Source organism: Mesoplodon bidens, assembly GCF_964165515.1.
Source record: "Mesoplodon bidens genome assembly, chromosome: Y".
Lineage (NCBI taxonomy): Eukaryota > Metazoa > Chordata > Mammalia > Artiodactyla > Ziphiidae > Mesoplodon > Mesoplodon bidens.
Window position 1 is genome coordinate 45,234,983 of NC_138180.1, and position 18,724 is coordinate 45,253,706.

At 40.4% G+C, this 18,724-nt stretch overlaps 1 long non-coding RNA gene across 2 annotated transcripts in view; it reads left to right on the forward strand.

Moving 5' to 3' along the window:
• Positions 1-18,724, forward strand: part of LOC308609700 — a 67,096-nt gene that overhangs the window by 8,700 nt on the left and 39,672 nt on the right. For both annotated transcript variants that reach the window (XR_014014330.1, XR_014014331.1), the window contains exon 2: positions 2,976-3,151. This is a non-coding gene — a long non-coding RNA (uncharacterized lncRNA). The remainder of the gene's footprint in view (positions 1-2,975; positions 3,152-18,724) is intronic.

An 18,724-nucleotide genomic window follows, 5' to 3' on the forward strand; every position in this document is an offset into this window, starting at 1 on the left:
TTATTAAACCCATTATATCTCAAGTGTTATTTCAGCATGGAATCAATATGAATTTTGTTTTACATCTTTATTGGAGCATAATTGCTTTACAATGGTGTGTTAGTTTCTGCTTTATAACAAAGTGAATCAGTTATACATATACATATGTTCCCATTCAATATGAAATTTTTAATGAAATACTTGACATTCTTTTTTGTCCTGAAGTCCTACAAGTCCAGTAGGTGTTTCTCCTTAGAGCCGTGTTTCAGGACTAGCGGCTGCTGATCACACAGTTCAGCTCTGCAGGTTTCTGGGTTAATAAGAATAGTTTTTTTTAAGTTATTGAATTTATTGAAATAGGAACCCATGCAGGCCTGAGTTTAATAAACCTTTGGAACAGAGTTGGTTGCTCTTGTTATAAGGAAGGATATGGAGTCTAGATGTCTCAGAGGTGTTCATGAAATGAAGTTTTTAGACATTTTGAAAGGGTTAAGTTAGCAGTTATCACTAGTGGTCTTTGAGGACTTTCAGGGATAAAATGTAGGAGCTATATTGGAACTTGCTGATTGAGGGCCTAGGACACGGACAGTTTTATTTTAGAGCGATTTCTCAGTGCTCTGTAGCCTCTAGTGAATTAACATTCATTGACGTATGTTATCACATGTATTAAGCGCTTCTAGTGTGACCGTCATGTAAAGAAGTGAAGAATAGAATGTCTGTGTCCTTTGCAAAATCTTAGCATATGTGTTTTGCTACATCAAAATTAAAATGACTCTTGAACTATTACTCCTTTTTTTCTTTTAAAAGCCTTTTAGTTATTTACTCAAGAGCCACAATATTGAATTTGATCACCTCTATGGATACTGCAGAGTTCTTAGCATAAACAGTTATTTTCATACTATTCTATTTTAACATTTACCTTAAAATAAAACTCTTGTTTTAATTAGTATATTCTAACAAGTCTCAGTATAATAGGCTGTCTTTGGTAGAGGTAATCATAAAACATTAATAAAATTGCCAAGTGGTAAATACTTAATGTTTTCTTTGTAACTTAGGTGCTAGGTTTTGGTTATTCTCCCAAGACCAGATTAACACTGTTGTAGAGAGGATTTGTTCATTGAAGACTGAATTCATTTCTCTTTTTTCACCTGGTTGATTGAGAAAACAGTCTGGCATTTTGACCACTATTATCCGTATATTATGTTCCAGTCACTGTGCCAGATGCTGAGACTAGAGCTCTCAAATGTCACCTTCTCTCAGGTGGTCTTTAAGTTAGGTAATTTATATAGTATACCTTTTAAAAGTAGTTATCAGTATTTTATTTTTCTAAAAAGAGTAAAAGCTTTACAAATAATTTTTAATCATTGCAGCTCTTTGAGGTTGTTTTTCCATGTGCCGAAGGAACATTTACTGAGGACAAGAGATTGTCCTAAAACCCTTCAAATCTTCAGTGCTAGAATTCAGCACTCGAATTGGAGTGCGCGTCACTCCATTCATCCTTTACTTTCTGTGTGTACTCATCATGACAAAGCTAAGAAGTCTTGCTTTACCAGGCTTACTGGGGGGACCGCTCCTATGTCTTCACCTTTCAAGTCCCACACAGGAACCTCTCAAGCCTGTTGCTGGTATCTAGCTCACTAATGTTGAACTGTCATTTGGATGTTGAACAAGTAGGTAGATGCATTTAAAACATCAAACTATTTAGGAGTTACATTGTTTTTAAAGTATGGAGTAAGAACAGTGAAACGTGTGCTTACTTGTTATCTGCTGGGAAAAATAGAAATTGTGACCTATTATACTTTTCATGGCTGATATTTGACCATGGGCTCTGAAGTTTTAAATTTTAAAATGGGGACTTCCCTGGTGGCGCAGTGGTTAAGAATCTGCCTGCCAATGCAGAGGACATGGGTTCAAGCCCTGGTCCTGGAGGATCCCACATGCCGCGGTGCCACTAAGCCCGTGCGCCACAACTACTGAGCCTGCGCTCTAGAGCCCGCGAGCCACAACTGCTGAGCCCGTGCACCACAACTACTGAAGCCTGCACGCCTAGAGCCCGTGCCCCGTAACAAGAGAAACCACCGCAATGAGAAGCCTGTGCACCACAATGAAGAGTAACCCCCGTTCACTGCAACTAGAGAAAGCCTGCGCGCAGCAACTAAGACCCAACACAGCCAAAAATAAATAAATAAAACAGATAAATAAATAAATTTTAAAATGATGAAAGGAGAATGAAATTTTGAAAATGTTTAAATGACAGTGTTTTAAAATTAGTATTTGCATCTGGTAAGATATTCAAAAGGGACATACAGTTTCCCTCTCAGACCTGGTGCTTCAGCCACTGTTCCTTTTCCCTGTGGGCAGCTTTCTTGGAACTCCCTCCGGAGATGGTCTGTACATATACAACTGCTTGTGTACTGTATTTCATCCTCTACCACAGCCTTGCTTTTTCGGGGGTACCCCCCACATATATTGTAGAGTACTATAAACCCTTCTCTGTACTTTGTCTTTTAACTTAACAATTGATCTTGGAGATTGTTTTATACCACTACCTGAAGAAATTCTTCATTCCTTTTTTTTTTTTTTTTGCAGTACGCGGGCCTCTCACTGTTGTGGCCTCTCCCGTTGCGGAGCACAGGCTCCGGACACGCAGGCTCAGCAGCCATGGCTCACGGGCCCAGCCGCTCTGCGGCATGTGGGATCTTCCTGGACTGGGGCACTAACCCGTGTCCCCTGCATCAGCAGGCGGACTCTCAACCACTGCGCCACCAGGGCAGCCCTCTTCATTCCTTTCTACAGCTTCTTGGCGAGAATAGAATTATCAAATGATCCTCAAAGACTTAACACAATAGAGTTAGCTATTGTTACAGTGAATGAAGTTAGTATATATATATTTCTTAATACAGAGATCAGAAGTTTCCTTCGACTTATTAAAGTAGATGATTTTTATTATATGTTGGGAAAATGTTAAAGCCACTTTTCCCCCTTTGTTTTTTCAGATAACCAGACAGCTAAATGGAGTCTGAGCAGCTGTTTCATAGAGGCTACTATAGAAACAGCTACGACAGTATAACAAGTGCAAGTAGTGATGAGGAGCTTTTACATGGAGCAGGTGTGATTATGGACTTTCAGACTTCTGAAGATGACAACTTGTTAGATGGTGACACAGCAATTGGTAAGTTTGGCATTACAACTCTTAATATTTATAGTCATGAATGTCTGCTAATAAATATATACATTGTTTTATTGAGGTTAAGTTTTGGGGTTACTTTTCTTTTTAACTGTGGTATTTCATGTAACACAAACTTAACCTTTGTTTTTTTAAATTTATTTATTTTTGGCTGTGTTAGGTCTTCGTTTCTGTGCGAGGGCTTTCTCTAGTTGCGGCGAGCGGGGGCCACTCTTCATCGCGGTGCGTGGGCCTCTCACTATCGTGGCCTCTCTTGTTGCGGAGCACAGGCTCCAGACGCGCAGGCTCAGTAGTTGTGGCTCGTGGGCCTAGTTACTCTGCAGCATGTGGGATCTTCCCAGACCAGGGCTCGAACCCGTGTCCCCTGCATTGGCAGGCATATTCTCAACCACTGTGCCACCAGGGAAACCCAAACTTAACCATTTTAAGAGTGTACAATTCAGTGGCATTTAGTACCTTTACAGTGTTATGCAACTACCATTTGTGTCTGGTTTTCATTACCCCAAAAGAAAGCCTTGTATATGGGTAAACTTTAAAATTTTAGCATACATAGTACAGAGAGGTATACAGCTGTAATTGGAGCTGTCAAAAGAACAGAACTGATGGGATAGAGCAAGAGAGAGGCATGTAGAAAGAGATTTATTATGAAAGATTGGCTCATGTGATTGTGAAGGGTAAGTCCCACCATCTGCCATCTGCAAATTGGGGACCAGGAGAGCTGGTGGTGTAGTACCAGTCCAGACCCGAAGGCCTGAGAACCAGGGCAGCCAGTGGCGTAATCCCAGTCTGAGTGCGAAGGCCCAGACCTAAGAGTGCTAATGCCCCAGGGCAGAAGATAGGTATCCCAAATCAAGCAGAGAGCAGAGTTTTTAGTCTACTGATTCAAATGCTTATCTCTTCTGGAAAAAGCCTCACAGACACACCCAGAAATGATGTTCTGCCAGCTATCTGGGCATCCAGAAGTCCAGTCAAGTTGACACATAAAATTAACCATCACAACAATCGTCACATCACAAGCGTGGAAAGTAATGAATTTCTACAAAGTGAACACACTCATATACCTCAATCAAGAAATAAAACATGACTGGTTCCCCCAGAATCCTCCCTTGTTCCCCCTTCCAGTTTCAAAGGTAACTATTATTTTGATTTCTATCACCACAGATTACTTTTGCAGGTATTTAAACTTTATATAAATGCATTTGTACTATATATACTCTTTTGAGTCTGGTGTCATTTACTTATGCCTTGATTCATCTGTTTTGTTTATATAGCAGTAGTTAAATTTATTTTCATTGCTGTGTAGTATGCCCTTGTGTATATATGCTGCAATTTATCTATTCTACACATAATATATTTTTAAAGGGTATTTAGGTTTTTTAATTAAAAAATATTTTTTTAGATTTTGGCTATTAATAATAATGGTGCTGAGAATTTTCATATACATATATTTTAGTGCATATCATGTACACAATTCTGTAGGATTTATACCTCAGAATGGCATCTTACGTGACAGGGTGTGTGGGTCTCAGTGCTACTAGATACTGTTAAAGATAGTTCCAAAGTGGTTGTAACCTGTACATTCTGTCAGCAGTGTGTGAGTCTTAGTTGCTTCACACCTTCACCCATACTTGATGTTATCAGTTTTTAAAATTTTAGCTATTCTAATTATGGGTGCAGTAATCTCATATTTTGGTTTTAATTTACATTTGCCTAATGACCTGTGAGTTTAAATGCCTTTGATATGTTGATTAGGTTTTTAGATAGCCTCTTTTGAAGTGCCTGTTCAGTCTTTTTGCCTATTTTGTAAGAGTTCTTTATGCATTCTGATTGAGTCCTTTGTTAGGTTTATGTATTACAAATGTCTTCTCTTGCTCTGTGGTGTGCCTTTTCACTCTTTTTTTTTTTTTTTGCAGCACGTGGGCCTTTCACTGTTGTGGCCTCTCCCGTTGCGGAGCACAGGCTCCGGACACGCAGGCTCAGTGGCCGTGGCTCACGGGCTCAGCCGCTCCGCGGCATGTGGGATCTTCCCAGACCGGGACACAAACCCGTGTCCCCTGCATCGGCAGGGAGACTCTCAACCACTGCACCATCAGGGAAGCCTTCTTTTCACTCTTAATGGAGTCTTTTGATGAAGGTGTCGTCAATTTTAATGAAAAGCAGTTAATCTTTTCCTTTATTTTTTATACTTTTTGTGTTCTGTTTAAGATAGCTTCCCATACCTCAAGGTCAAGAAGATATTCTCTCGTTTTCTCCTAGAAGTTTTATTTTTTGTGTCTTTCTCATTTAGATTTATAATCTACCTGCAATTAATTTTTATATATGTGATGTGAGTTAAGTGTTCAGATTCATTTTTTTCCCATATGGATAACTAGTTGGCCCATATATTGAAAAAACCTTCCATTCTCCAGTGTACTGCACTGACATCTTTGTCATCTGTCAAGTGGATGTATTTCTGTAGGTCTGTTTCTTGACTTTTTACTCGGTTACATTGAAATATTTGGCTATCTTTGTACCAAAACCCAGCATATATATGAGTTTTGTTTTTCACATTGGTTTTATGTAAATGTAGTCCATTTACATTTAATGTAACCACTGATATATTTAAGTTCAAATCTACTATATTTATGTTCTATTTGTCACAGCTGGTTATTTTTCCTTTCTTTCTTTCTCTTCCCCCCAGTACCCTGTTAGTTATGCATTCTCTTATATTCTGTTTGGTGGGTTACTGTAGAGATTATAACATGCACTCTTCTTAGTTCTACTATAAATTACTACTTTTACCACTTTAGGGGAAATGTAAGGGCCTTACGATACTTTACCTCTTTTTATCCCCCCTCCTGCTTTTTGTGCCACTGTTGTCCTCTCTGTTAATTCTTTATATATTTTAAACTGCATGAGACATTTTTATTGTCATCTTATGTCAATGCCTACTTAGATTTTATGGCTTTACTTTTTCCATTGCTCTTCTTTCTATCCTACATTTTCATGTTTCTGTCTGGGATAGTTATTTTTCTGCCTGAAGAACTCTCATTAGTATTTCTTTTAATTATAATCTACTAGCAATAAATTCACAGTTACAAGCCTTTGTTTCACCTTTGTTTTTGAAGGATATTTTTGCAGCTGTATTCCAGATCTAAAGTTATCTTCTTTGAGCACTTTAAAGATGTAATTTTGGTGTCATTTGCCTTCTGCTGAAAAGTCAGCTATCAGTTGTATTTTCCCCTACTCTGGCTTCTTTTAAGGCTTTTTTCTTTGTCTTTGGTTTTTCAGAAGCTTAACCATAGTGTGCCTAACTGGTTTTCTTTGTATTTATTCTGGCTGGGGTTACTAGAACTCCTGAATTGTGACTTGATTTATTTATTTATTTATTTATTTTATTTCATCTTTGGATAATTTTGACCAGTGTGTCCTCAAATACTGTTTCTGCCATCTCCCCTGCTCCCCCCCCCGCCCCCGCTTTTAGGACTCCAATCATATGTGTTACATCTTTTCACTGAGATCCTTGTGTCTCTTACGCTCTTTTCTGTATTTTCCTTTTTTTATTTGGATATTTCAGCTCATTAGGGTAAATACCAAAGAACGTGATAGCTGGATCAAATACTATGTTTAGTTTTGTGAGAAACTGCCAGACTGTCTTCCAAAGTGGCTGTACCATTTTGCATTCCCACTTGCAATGAATGAGCGTTCCAGTGCTCCACATCCTTGTCAGCATTTGGTGTTGTCAGTATTCTGAATTTGTTGCAACAGGTGTGTAGTGCTATCTCATTGTTTTCTATCAAGTTTTGAATTTCAGTTATTTATCAGTCATAAAATTTCCATTTGATTTTTCTTTTCTTTATTTTTTTGGCTGCATCCGGTCTTAGTTGCGGCATGCAGGATCTTCGTTGAGGCACGCAGGATCTTTCGTTGTGGTGTGGGCTCTTCGTTGTGGCGCATGGGCTTCTATCTAGTTGTGGCGCACAGGCTCCAGGGTGAGTGGGTTCTGTAGTTTGCGGCACGCAGGCTCTCTTGTTGAGGCATGCAAGCTCAGTAGTTGTGGCATGTGGGCTTAGTTGCCCTATGGCATGTGGGATCTTAGCTCCCTGACCAGGGATTGAACCCGCATCCCCTGCATTGGAAGGCAGATTCTTTGACACTGGACCACCAAGGAAGTCCCTCCATTTGATTATTTTTAAGTAGACTTCTGTATTCTGGGAGAAATTCTGTGTTTGTGTGTGTGTGTGTTTTTCCATATTAATCACTTGTTTAAAGTCTGTGTCTGAGTCTTCTAATGTATGGCTCACCTGTGGGTCTGTATCTTTTGCCTATTTTTCCTCTTGGTTTTCAGTCTTTTGGCCCTGACTGTGGATGGGCTTTGTAATTTTTTTATGGAATGCTGGATATTGTATACAAATAATTATAGATGCTCTGGATGATATCTTCACCATAGTGTATTTAGTTTTTTTTGGCAGGCAGGTAGTCTAGGATCCAATTACAATGATCCTATCAAAGATGGAGAGAATTTGCAGCCTGGTTCCAGACTTTCTGAGGGTTAGTCTATTTTGGGCTGACTTTATTTTTAGGGCACAGCCCCTTGAGGATTTTAGTAGAAAGCCTACTAAAGTGTGTTTATGAAGACTCTTTCTCTTTTTTGGGCCCTGAAATTCAGTTTCTCTCTCTCTGGCATTTTGAAACTGATGACAGCTCTGCTTATCATTTTAGTCTTTTAGCCACTGCCGTGTGCTTGGTTTCTCAGCCTCTTGCTCATGAAGTTTAGGAATTGTAGATATTTTTAGGGAAAAGCATCATGGCATGAACTGTTCTCTTTTCTCCAGGATATTGGCCCATTCAAGTCCACTTGCCTTGGTGGTTTTGTCTCCGTGGCCCTGTGAGACTGGCGAAAGCTCCCAGCTGGGCCTCTCAGTCATGGTGCTGCTCTGAACCAGGAAACGACTCAGGGCAAACAGGGACCAAGGCTGCTGGGTTTACCTGTTTCACTTCTTCTCACAGTGCTGGCACTTCAGGTTCTCACTGCCTTGTATCTTCTCCGGCTATTTTGTTAAACGTTCTTTGATTTAAAAACAGCAGCAGCAGTATTTTGCTGTTATTAATCGTTGGCTCGCCTCATTATTGATGGAGTTTTTCCTAAATTTAATTACAAGTTATAAACCAGCTAAACACATGTATTCATAATTTGAAAAATCAGGTGAAATTTAACAGCATACCCAGTTTTCTGTGTTTAAGTAGCTCCTTGGCCCTGTATGTGATACAGAGAAGTAATGCAGGGCAGTAGAAAGACACAGGAGGACCTAGCTCTTTCCATCTTTCCACACTGCCGTCCAGTGTTGGTGATGTCTTCACTCATGGTTTTCCATAGGACACAGTGTCACGTAGGAAGGAAGGGGCAAGGGGGGAAGAAAGGGTCTTTTTTTTTTCTTTATCAGGGAGGACAATTTTCTAGAACACAGAACACACTCTTACATCACTGGCCAGAAGTGGGTTACATGACCACACCTAGACTGATCATTGACTAGGAGGCTTATTGACTGGTTAGAGAAATCATGATTTGTTCCTTGCAGTTAGGCACATTACCAACCAAACAAAATTAAGGTTCTGTTAACAAGGGAGAAGTTGGAATGACCATAGTGTAAGCAACCATTAATGTTTCTCATACAGAGCCTGTCCTCCGAGTTAGCCTAGTTGAAGGTACAAGTTGTGGAACAGTAGTTGACGACAACTATCTAAGTGTCGAATTGGGTGATTATAAATTTTACATTTCGCAAAGAGGATATTATTTCAATACCTGTTTAGAATTGTGGAGTGTTCTGGAAAGGGAGATAATGCATGAAGGCCCAGCGGTAGGAAGAGGTATTAGGTTGTGAGACAGCGAATGTCCTTGGTAGGATGGTGATATCCTTTCTTTCAGCCGAGCCGAAGTGGTTCTGTTCACAGTAGCTGGGAGAGGACAGTCCTGCGGTAGAAGTGCGGGCCTCAGCGAGACCTCCCTGCCCAGGCCAAGGCAGGTGCCCAAGAAGAGAGCTCATCTCTGTGTCTGCTCTGTGAATGGAGCGTGGAAGTAGACAGTGGACAAGCAGCTGAGTCTTAAATATTCTTTTATGACTCAATGTCTCTCTAGAATACCAAAGAATAATTAATCACTGGAAAGAACTGGTAGTGTTTGGCATATGTGTTGAGTAAAAATCTTATGTTCATCGGCTTTCAAGTGGTAGACCTGACCTTACATCTTGGCTCTGCCAGTTACTTGCTCTGTAACCCTTGCAAGTCACTTTGCCTGAGTTTTTTCCTCTGTAACTAGCAGTGGTACTCTTTTCTCCTGTATTCCTTCCCCTTTACGTGTATTAGACTTTGTTCCCCCAACTTGAACAATTTCCTTTTTTTTTTTTCACGGTATGCGGGCCTCTCACTGTTGTGGCCTCTCCCGTTGCGAAGCACAGGCTCCGGACGCGCAGGCTCAGCGGCTATGGCTCACGGGCCCAGCCTCTCCGCAGCATGTGGGATCCTCCCGGACCGGGGCACAAACCCATGTCCCCTGCATCGGCAGGTGGACTCTCAACCACTGCGCCACCAGGGAAGCCCAACATTTCCTTTTAATTTAGCATTCAAGTGAGATGTCAGGAACATTTCTGGTAGTATTAAAAAGAGATATAGCTCTAAAACTAAAATACGACTCTGGATTAGGATTTAGGTTGTAGAGATAAACCACTTTGGACTCCCCTGACTCCAATGGATAATTGAGTTACTTATTTGTTACATAGCTAGCCCTTGTTTTGAAAACAAAGAGATGGACCCAAATCTCAAAAATGAAATCAGCCTTGTCTGCTCAGAGTGAATCCTAAATAATCTAGAACACACTGTGACTAAAAAATAGAAGTTAGCCTTAATGATGACTAATTAGTAGTATCGAAAATCTAAACTAGTGAAAAGCTGAAAAATTAGACTTGTTATGTATTTATATTAAGTATATTGAGTGAGTCACTTTAGTCTAAAATTCAGATTCTTTGGAAAATGCAAAATTTTTCATTACAAGTATCAGGAAGAGAGTGCCAAGATTTTGTTGTCAGAGTCATATTCATTAAAGAGAACCATAGGTTCTTGCTTCATTGAAGATGAAACACACGAGCATTCCTCTGTACAACTGCAGTGTTATTCTTAAATGTATGGCTCTCACTGGGCGTAGGAAAACTGACTGATGGGGTAAAAACTAGAGTCAGCCACTGTTCATCAAATTAACTCTCAGCGATTAATTTGTGTTAATGATGGTAATGAGTCTAACATTTAGATTCTTATGTCCCACTTCGTCATGCGTGAATTGTGAATAGTATGGCTTACTTGCTGTATCAGGAGTCACTCCCAGCTTTCTAGATTGTGTGTAAATGGTAGTGTCACAAACCGAGAGAGGAAGTGGGCAAGGAACAGTAGCATCCAGAGGGCTCGCTCCTGATTGCTTCCGTTTCCTGTATCTAGAGAACCTTAAACAAACTTTGGAAATACTAAATTCAAATGTCAGGTGTTATGTTTTTTTCCAAGACCTTGGGACATGTAATCACTGGGAATGGAATGCAGAGACATCACATAGATTGTTGTATTCTGTTTCACATATGTATCGCATCCTGAGCCTCAGAACTCAGAAACCACGTACAGCTGCATGGGCTGAGAGGTGGATTGTTCTGTTCTAGGTCTTGTGACCCGTCCACCTCTGCTCAGACTTAACTTACCTTCTGAGCTGTTACAAGAGATTCCAGCATTTTCATTTGAATATCTACTGTTAGATTTAGGTTTATTCAAAATGTTGTGATTTCATTTGTCACATACCCTCTGGGTGGTGTGTTTGTCAGAACTGTCTCTACTAGAAATGTCAGCAGGAAAGGCCTGGCAAAGTGGATGCAGAGGGACAACGCCAGAAGCTGGCTGACCATCTACAGGATACCTCTTAGGATTTAGCCAGACCTCACAGTCCAGGGTCCAGTCCTTTGTCCTGCAGACACAGAAGCATGGTATCAGCCCTAGGAAACTGAGCTGTGTCTTAGAAGTGGATTCAAATTAACCAGGATCTTATATCTTAAGATGGTGAAAGTGCTAATGTATTTACAGTGAGTAATACACTAATGCTTTACTTCATTTGAAAGAAAGGACGTAAAGCAGCACATAAAAATACACAAAATTCAGTAATTAAGTATTTGAGAAGGCTGAAGCAAAGGGAAAACAGGTTGAAACAACATAAAATGTAGAGATGAATGAGGCCAATGAAAACTTATTAGCGACATACTACTTACTTTCTGAGGGGAGACTATGAATTTGGCTCTAAGCTTTGTAGCAGCAAGTGAAATGAGGGAACCTGTTTGGTTAAGTGATTCACAGTGTTTATGAGAGAAAAACCCAATCAGTTTCTCAGCAGAAGCCCTATTGCTGATATTAAGATAATCTTTTTTTTTTTGCGGTACGTGGGCCTCTCACTGTTGTGGCCTCTCCCGTTGCAGAGCACAGGCTCCGGACGCGCAGGCTCAGCGGCCATGGCTCATGGGCCTAGCCGCTCCGCGGCACGTGGGATCCTCCCGGACCGGAGCACAAACCCGTGTCCCCTGCATCGGCAGGCAGACTCCCAACCACTGAGCCACCAGGAAAGCCCAAGATAATCCATTTTTGAGTAACATTATGAAGTGGTTCCTATCTATGTACTAGACTGATTTTTAAGACTATGCCTGGAGTAAACAGCAGTGATTTTCACAGGGCTTTTGTGATAACATCCATCAGTATTGCTGACTTGAATCACAAGACCTAATTCCACAAGGGTACTGTATTATCTGGTACAGGCATTGATTATTTATGGTGATCTGGCAGGATCCATAGATGTATTTTAGAGTATCTTGGAATAGATGGACAGTATGAAGAGTTTCAGAAGTCATCAAGGTATATTATTATTGTGATTTTTTTTTTGCTGGAGGTTTGATATATATTAGATAGCAGTGATTTTAGAATTATATTTTGGAATTATAACGGAGCTATTTACTTGCATTCAGCTCGTTTTCCTTAAGAAGCTGAAAAGCCTAGCAAAACCTAAGACTGGATAGAAGCCGCTAGAAGGCCTCTTAATGAAAAGTGGGCAGGGTTGGGGGTCTTTGTTTTGAAAATAATTTTGTGCCTACTGGAAGTCATAGGTAAATGATTAACAGAAGGTCCAAAACTTATGTTCCATGTGACAAGGTTATGATGATTGCAACTATGATAGATTTTAAAGGGAGTAGCTACCACAGACATTAAAGAAAAAAAGTATCCACAAAATGCCTGGCTTTGACTAATATTTAAGTATACCTTTTAAAGCAATAGCTCTCAGACCTTTTGTTCTCAAGATCCCTTTCTATTCTTAAAAGATTATTGAGGACCCTAACAAGCTTTTTTTTTTTAAAGGTAGCTTATAGCTATCCATATTTACCATATTAAAAATTAAATTTCAATCCTTTATTAATTCACTTAAAAATAACAATAACTAGTTATAACATTAATAACACTTTTTATGAAAAAATAACTGTTTTCCAAAGTAAAAATAAATTGAGTGAGAAGAGTGACGTTTCATGTTTAACTATCTCTAATGTCTGGCTTAATAGGAAACATCTAAATTCTTAGATCTGCTTCCTCATTCAACCTCGTGTAATATGTTGTTCAGTTGAAACCTATGAGAAATAGGTAAGAAAATTTGGCCTTATACAAATACATAGTTAAAGAAGAAATAATTTCATAGCCTTTGCAGATCATTGTGTGGATATCCTTCTTTGATACTACATCCAAACTCGACAGAGGGTAATTTCTTAAAGGTTAATTGCAGTGTGGTAAGTGAACCTATACTAATGAACTTTCTGCATTGCGTTACATTAAAATCCATTGGCCTATCTTGTGCTTTTGAGTGGATCTATTACCCATGCATGCTTTTATAATATGCATTAGTCATTTAGAAATTGAGGCACTGATTTATCAGTTTGCTAGGTTTGCGGTAGCAAAGTACCACAGACTGGGTGGCTTAAACGACAGAAATTAATTTCCTCACAGTTCTGGAGGCTGAAGGTCCCAGATGGAGGTTTTGGCAGGGTTGTTCGTTTCCTCTGAGGCCTCTCTCCTTGGTTTGTAAATGGCAGTCTTCTCCCTGTGTCCTCACATGGTCTGTGTATATCTGTGTCCTATTCGCTTCTTCCTTGAGGGTACTAGTCCTACTGGATTAGGTCTTGCCCCAATGACCTTACTGAGCCTCAGTTACCTTTTTAAAGGCCTTACCTCCAAGTCTGGTCACATTCTGAAGTGCTGGCGGCGAGAGCTTTTATCATACGCTTTGGTGGGACATGGTTCAGCCCATAATTCAGATTTATGCAGATCTTGCTAATGTTCATGCATTTTATTACAGAAAACCAACAAGTCACATTTTGTTGCCACCAATCCCATCAGAAGTCTTTAAGTGCTGGGCAGCTGTCAGGCTCACACTGGTGAATACAAGTTTTCCAAAATTTAATTTTTGCTTTTCCTCAAGAAGGAACCATTGTTCCATGGTATACACAAAAAAGGCTTTGTGTATTCTCCCCATTAAAAGGATGTATACTCAAGAGTTGCGATTTCGTAAAGCGAATAACTTTTACTGTTTTATGAAGAACGTTTGGAAGGGAAACAGGCCTTTGTTCTCTGGTGGTAACATGGTGGCACAGAGTACAGTGCCTGCTAGTCCATCTTGGTGCCCCTGCTTGGCTTTGTGCTAGGTGCCAGCCGTGTACCTGCTATTGCTCATGTACCGTAAATACTGTAGAGTCAAAAAGGCAGATGCTGTTATGGAGGCTCACTGACCCTCCCACCCCCACTCCGAGATTCCTGGGGCCTGTAAACAGGTTACTTTACATGATAGAAGGACTTTCCAGTTTTGAGTAAGTGAGGAGTCTGGAGATGGAGCGATTTCTCTTGGATTATCTGGGTAGCTCCTTGCAAGGCGGAGGCACGAGGCTTGAGTCCGAGACCCAAGGCTGGGGTACTAAGAGGAAGGGGCCGTGGCCCAGCCGGAGAAGGAAGCTGAAAAGGGCAAGGGGAGAAGTCTCCCCCGGAGCCTCCAGAAGGAGCGCATCCCGGCAGACACCGTGATTGTACACGCCTGACTTCCACAGCTGGAAGAGAACACATTTGTGTTGTTTCAGACCACTCAGTTTGTGGCAATCTGTTACAGTAGCGATAGGAAACTGGTGCAAATGTATCATTTCAGTCATACACAAATGTGTTATTCTGAAAATGTTTTAACCCCACAGACCCCCTGAAAAAGATCTTGGGCACCTCCAGGGGGTCTGCGGGGCACACCTGACCATACTGTGAGAATTCTGACTTAAGATAAGCCAGCTGCAAAATGCACATTGGGTAACTGAATAAGGTGACTTGCTGTGTTGTATTATAAGCTATAAGAATGGAAGGGCTTATATAAAAAGGGTAAAATCTGTTTGTATAATGTGATCCCAGTTCTCTTAAAATACTATATACACACACATACCCCGCACAAATTTGGAGGGAGATACACCAAAATAATGATTTTTTCCTCTGGGTGATGGATTTTTTTTAAAAAATGCTTTGCAGTGTTTTCCAAATTGTCACCAATTTGTCTTCAGATTTATAAAACTGAGCCAAAACTTCCAACTCACTGTAAGGTGTATTTGTCAATGTAGGAAGATAGAACATATTTCATGAATAGTTTAACTTGCTTTTTAACTTAAAATTTAGCCATGTGGCAAATGGGCCTTCTTTGGTTCTCTTCTGCTGGGCATTGTAAATGTCAGGTTGGGGCTTGTGCCTGGCTGGCATATCTCCAGGTCTTTGAGCATGTTTCCTCTGCCTGTAATACCAGCTAGTACACGTGCTTTACTTCTCAGGTTACACCTCAAGCCCCTAGAAGACCTTCCCTGACTTCTCAGGTTTGGCTTAGGGGCCTCTCCTGTGTTGTGAACTCTGTTGCTTCTGTTGTATGTTTGCTTTCCTGACTTTTCCTATTTGTTTTGGCTGTAGCTTGCCTTCCTCCTAGACTAAGCCCACTATCTTTCTGTCTAATTATCCTACTAATTTGTGTTGGCCTGTAAGTCATTTATTTTTCTGTCTGCGTTGTTCTGTTTAGAGCTGATCCATTATGTACTGATGACATATCTTAACTCTTGATGAGCAATGCTATTTTCCTCATTTCTAAATGTTGTGGGGCTGGGATATTAGTGAACCGTGGACAGCCACAGATGTTGTTTATTTCATCCTCCCTTCTTACAGTGTTTAATCTATTGGCATACATCCCGCAGAAGCTTGTTAAAAGTTGGCTACTTTATAAAATATTCATCTGTTTAGCATATTAGCTAGTCTTATTTTATAGTGTTTAGGAGTCTTTTTTCCTTTTTATTTATTGAACGAATATTGGTGTATTGAGAAAAGTTTTGGTTTAACTGGACATCTATGAAGCCAGTAGGATATTCAGTGGAGTGGAACTGTCATTCACTCATGTTGTTACAGCTGTATTACACAGGGGCCCAAAGTGGCAGTGTCATCATCATCCAGGAGGGAAAAGGCACAGGATGGAATATACTGTCTATGTTACATCCAGCTCCCTGACGGTAGTCACTGTCATCACTTCTGTTTCTCATTTTTCTTATCTGAAGAATGAAGACAAAATATCAAATCTATTCTACCCACACAACTCAGATTAGTTTTGAAAACAAAATAGAAGAATATAGTAAAAGAAATGGTGCAAATGTTGCTATTATACCTGAGAGTCCTTTGTGGCAATTTTGGCTTGGGTGCTCAAAGGTTAAACTTACTTATACTTAGTGTAGCCATTAAACAGATTACATCATGACATTCACATAGATTATCCTGGGTTCACAATAATCTTATATGGTTAACTTTAGGGCTTAGTGATGACTTGGCTTGCCTTGGAGTAGTGCTAATTCTAGCCCTGGGGCAGGGAAAATACAAGATGAGCCCAGGGTATGTGTAGTACCAGAGGAAGGAAGTGCTCAAAGTCAAAAAGATGAAGGCATGTCAAAGGAGCACTGGAACTAACCTGAGAGAGTACCTAGTGACCAAACCTGGAACCATTTGAGCAAAAATCAATAAGGTAGAATTGGATTATAACCAAAGTATAAGATAAGTATAAATGAGTACATATACATACAAATAAATAAATGGGGGGAAAAGACAAGTCTCCCATGTAGAATTCCAAATAATTTATGTAGCTATTCCACCCTCATGGAGGAGGAGCTTAATTCCTACCTCCTCCTTTGAGGGTGGGCTAGACTTAGTGACTTACTTCCAAAGAACAGAGGAGGGGAAAATGGTAACTCTGCAGTGGAGAAAGCTGGGGAACACTGTTATAGCCGAGTACTGGATGTTCCCACCAGCACTGAGGCCATGTGGATGTCGCACACCCCCAGTATGTGATGAGAAGGGCACTTGCCTTTGTGATATTCTTTCCAAAGACCCATAACCCCAGTCTAAGCACAAGAGAAACAACGGACAAAGCTAGACGGAGGGCATGTTTTGCAGGACAAGGTCATGAAAAACAAGGAAAGACTGATAAACTGTCAAGACCAGAGGAGTGGAGGGAGATGCATTGACTAAATGCAATGTGGTGCCCTGGATGGGACCCTGGAATAGAGACAGGACAGTAAAAGAGAAGCTGGTGAGCCAGAGAATGTCTGGGCTTGACTTAGTAGTAATGTACCAATGTCATTTTCTCAGCTGAGAAAAATGTGCCCTGGACACATAAGATGTTAACAGTCTGGGAAACTGAGTGAGAGGGATTCGGGACCTCTGTACAATCTTTGCAACTTTTTTTGATACATCTAAAATTAGTCCAAAGTAACATTTATTGTAAAATATGGGTAGGAAAGAATTAACTTGTAAATAATAAAAGCAAATGTGCTTTTTGCAGAAGATGTGAATGAGAAAAGGTAGTAAATTGAGATCACTCGTAACCCTACTATCCATGGATAGCTGATTGTTTTCATATCTTTTTTCTAGACTTAATTCTTTGTATATTCCATTCAGCAAATAATTCTTAGCCTCCTTTATGGGCCAGGCACCATTCCAGGAGCTCGGGATAGAGCAGCAAACAAGAATGATGTGAGTCTCTCTCATGGAGTCTGTGCTCTACTGAGAGAGAGCGAGCGCCATTAGAATAAATGATAATCCCACGAGAACCAGTTACAGTGGTGGTGTGGGAAATGCTGTAAAGAAGCAGTACGGGCGTGAGGACATGTAGGGGGGAAATCTAAGATGCACCATTGGAGGCGAGAACTGAAAAATGAGGGGTCGGGCAGGTGAGGGAGGGTGGAGTGGGGGCCCTGGGAGTTCGGGTACAGGTGCAGGTACAGGCGGGGGACCCTCAGGGAGGAAGGAGTTAGGAGCTAGAGGCGGGAGGGGCTGAGGCTGAAGAGGTAGTTAAGTGAGGTTGAAATCCTGCATTTTAAGGTTTGGGCACTTTTTCCTAAAGAGTGACGGGGGAGTAATATGTTAGTAATTTTAGAAGATGATTCGACTGCCGTGTGAGCAGGTGGGTTGGAAGGTAGTGAGAGCAGGGAGGTAATTGTGGTAGGTAGTGAGAGCAGGGAGGTAGGTGTGGTAGGTCAAAGGGAGGTGATGGATCTCTGACGGGCAGAGTGACAGATGCAGAGCAGACGGATTCAGTATAGCTTCTGAGGTGAAATCAGGCAGATGTGCTGATTGTTTGGATGTGGTTTGGGGTGAAAGGAGAGTTAAGCGTTCTGTATTCCTAGCGCATGAAGCTGGTAATGCCAGGTATGAAGCGGGACCTTTTTCAGTTAATATTAAAAGCATTGCCTTGTGTTACAAAAGCTTACCTTAATAATTTTTAATGGTTGTGTAATATTTGAACACGTGAATGTATTCTAAATTCCTAGCAAAAATTACTGGGAGGAAGGCATTTATAAATACCTGTTCATGTGTAGTGAATACAGTGGTTTGAAAATAGATGGTAGAATTGTTGCTAAAGACTCTAAATGCTGCTAAGACAGTTGGAGCTGGTCGCTTCCTGTGAATAAGAATAACGAAGTTCTTTGTTTGATGTCAGCTGCAGGTAGAAAACATTAATAAAGTAAGCCAAGAGTAATTTTTTAGTGAACTCAGTTCCTTGCATGGGGATCTGTAAGCAAAAACAAATTACTGATAGTGTAAAGTTGTGGTGTAGCTCAGAAATCCAAGAAATGTATTCTGAGTTAGGATAATCTGACTTTGCTACAGCTTTTCGGAGGTTATGTTTGTTCATGATGTCATCAGGAGGTGACAAGTTAATTTTAGTTTCATCTGGCATCTACCTATGACAATGGTGGCATGGCTCTAATGAGTGAAGCATTTGGCCCTAAAGTTGAATTTGGCAACATAAATTCAACCCTTTAAAAAACATGAAATGGTTACATCATGAATCCTCAGTAAAGGGATTTTTTAGAAATTCTTAAAATCAAGTTAATAAAACACTGCCACTACCATTTAATGGTTATCTGTCAGCAGAAGGTCAAAACGCTTTCAATCAGTCTACTCAGAATTATTTTT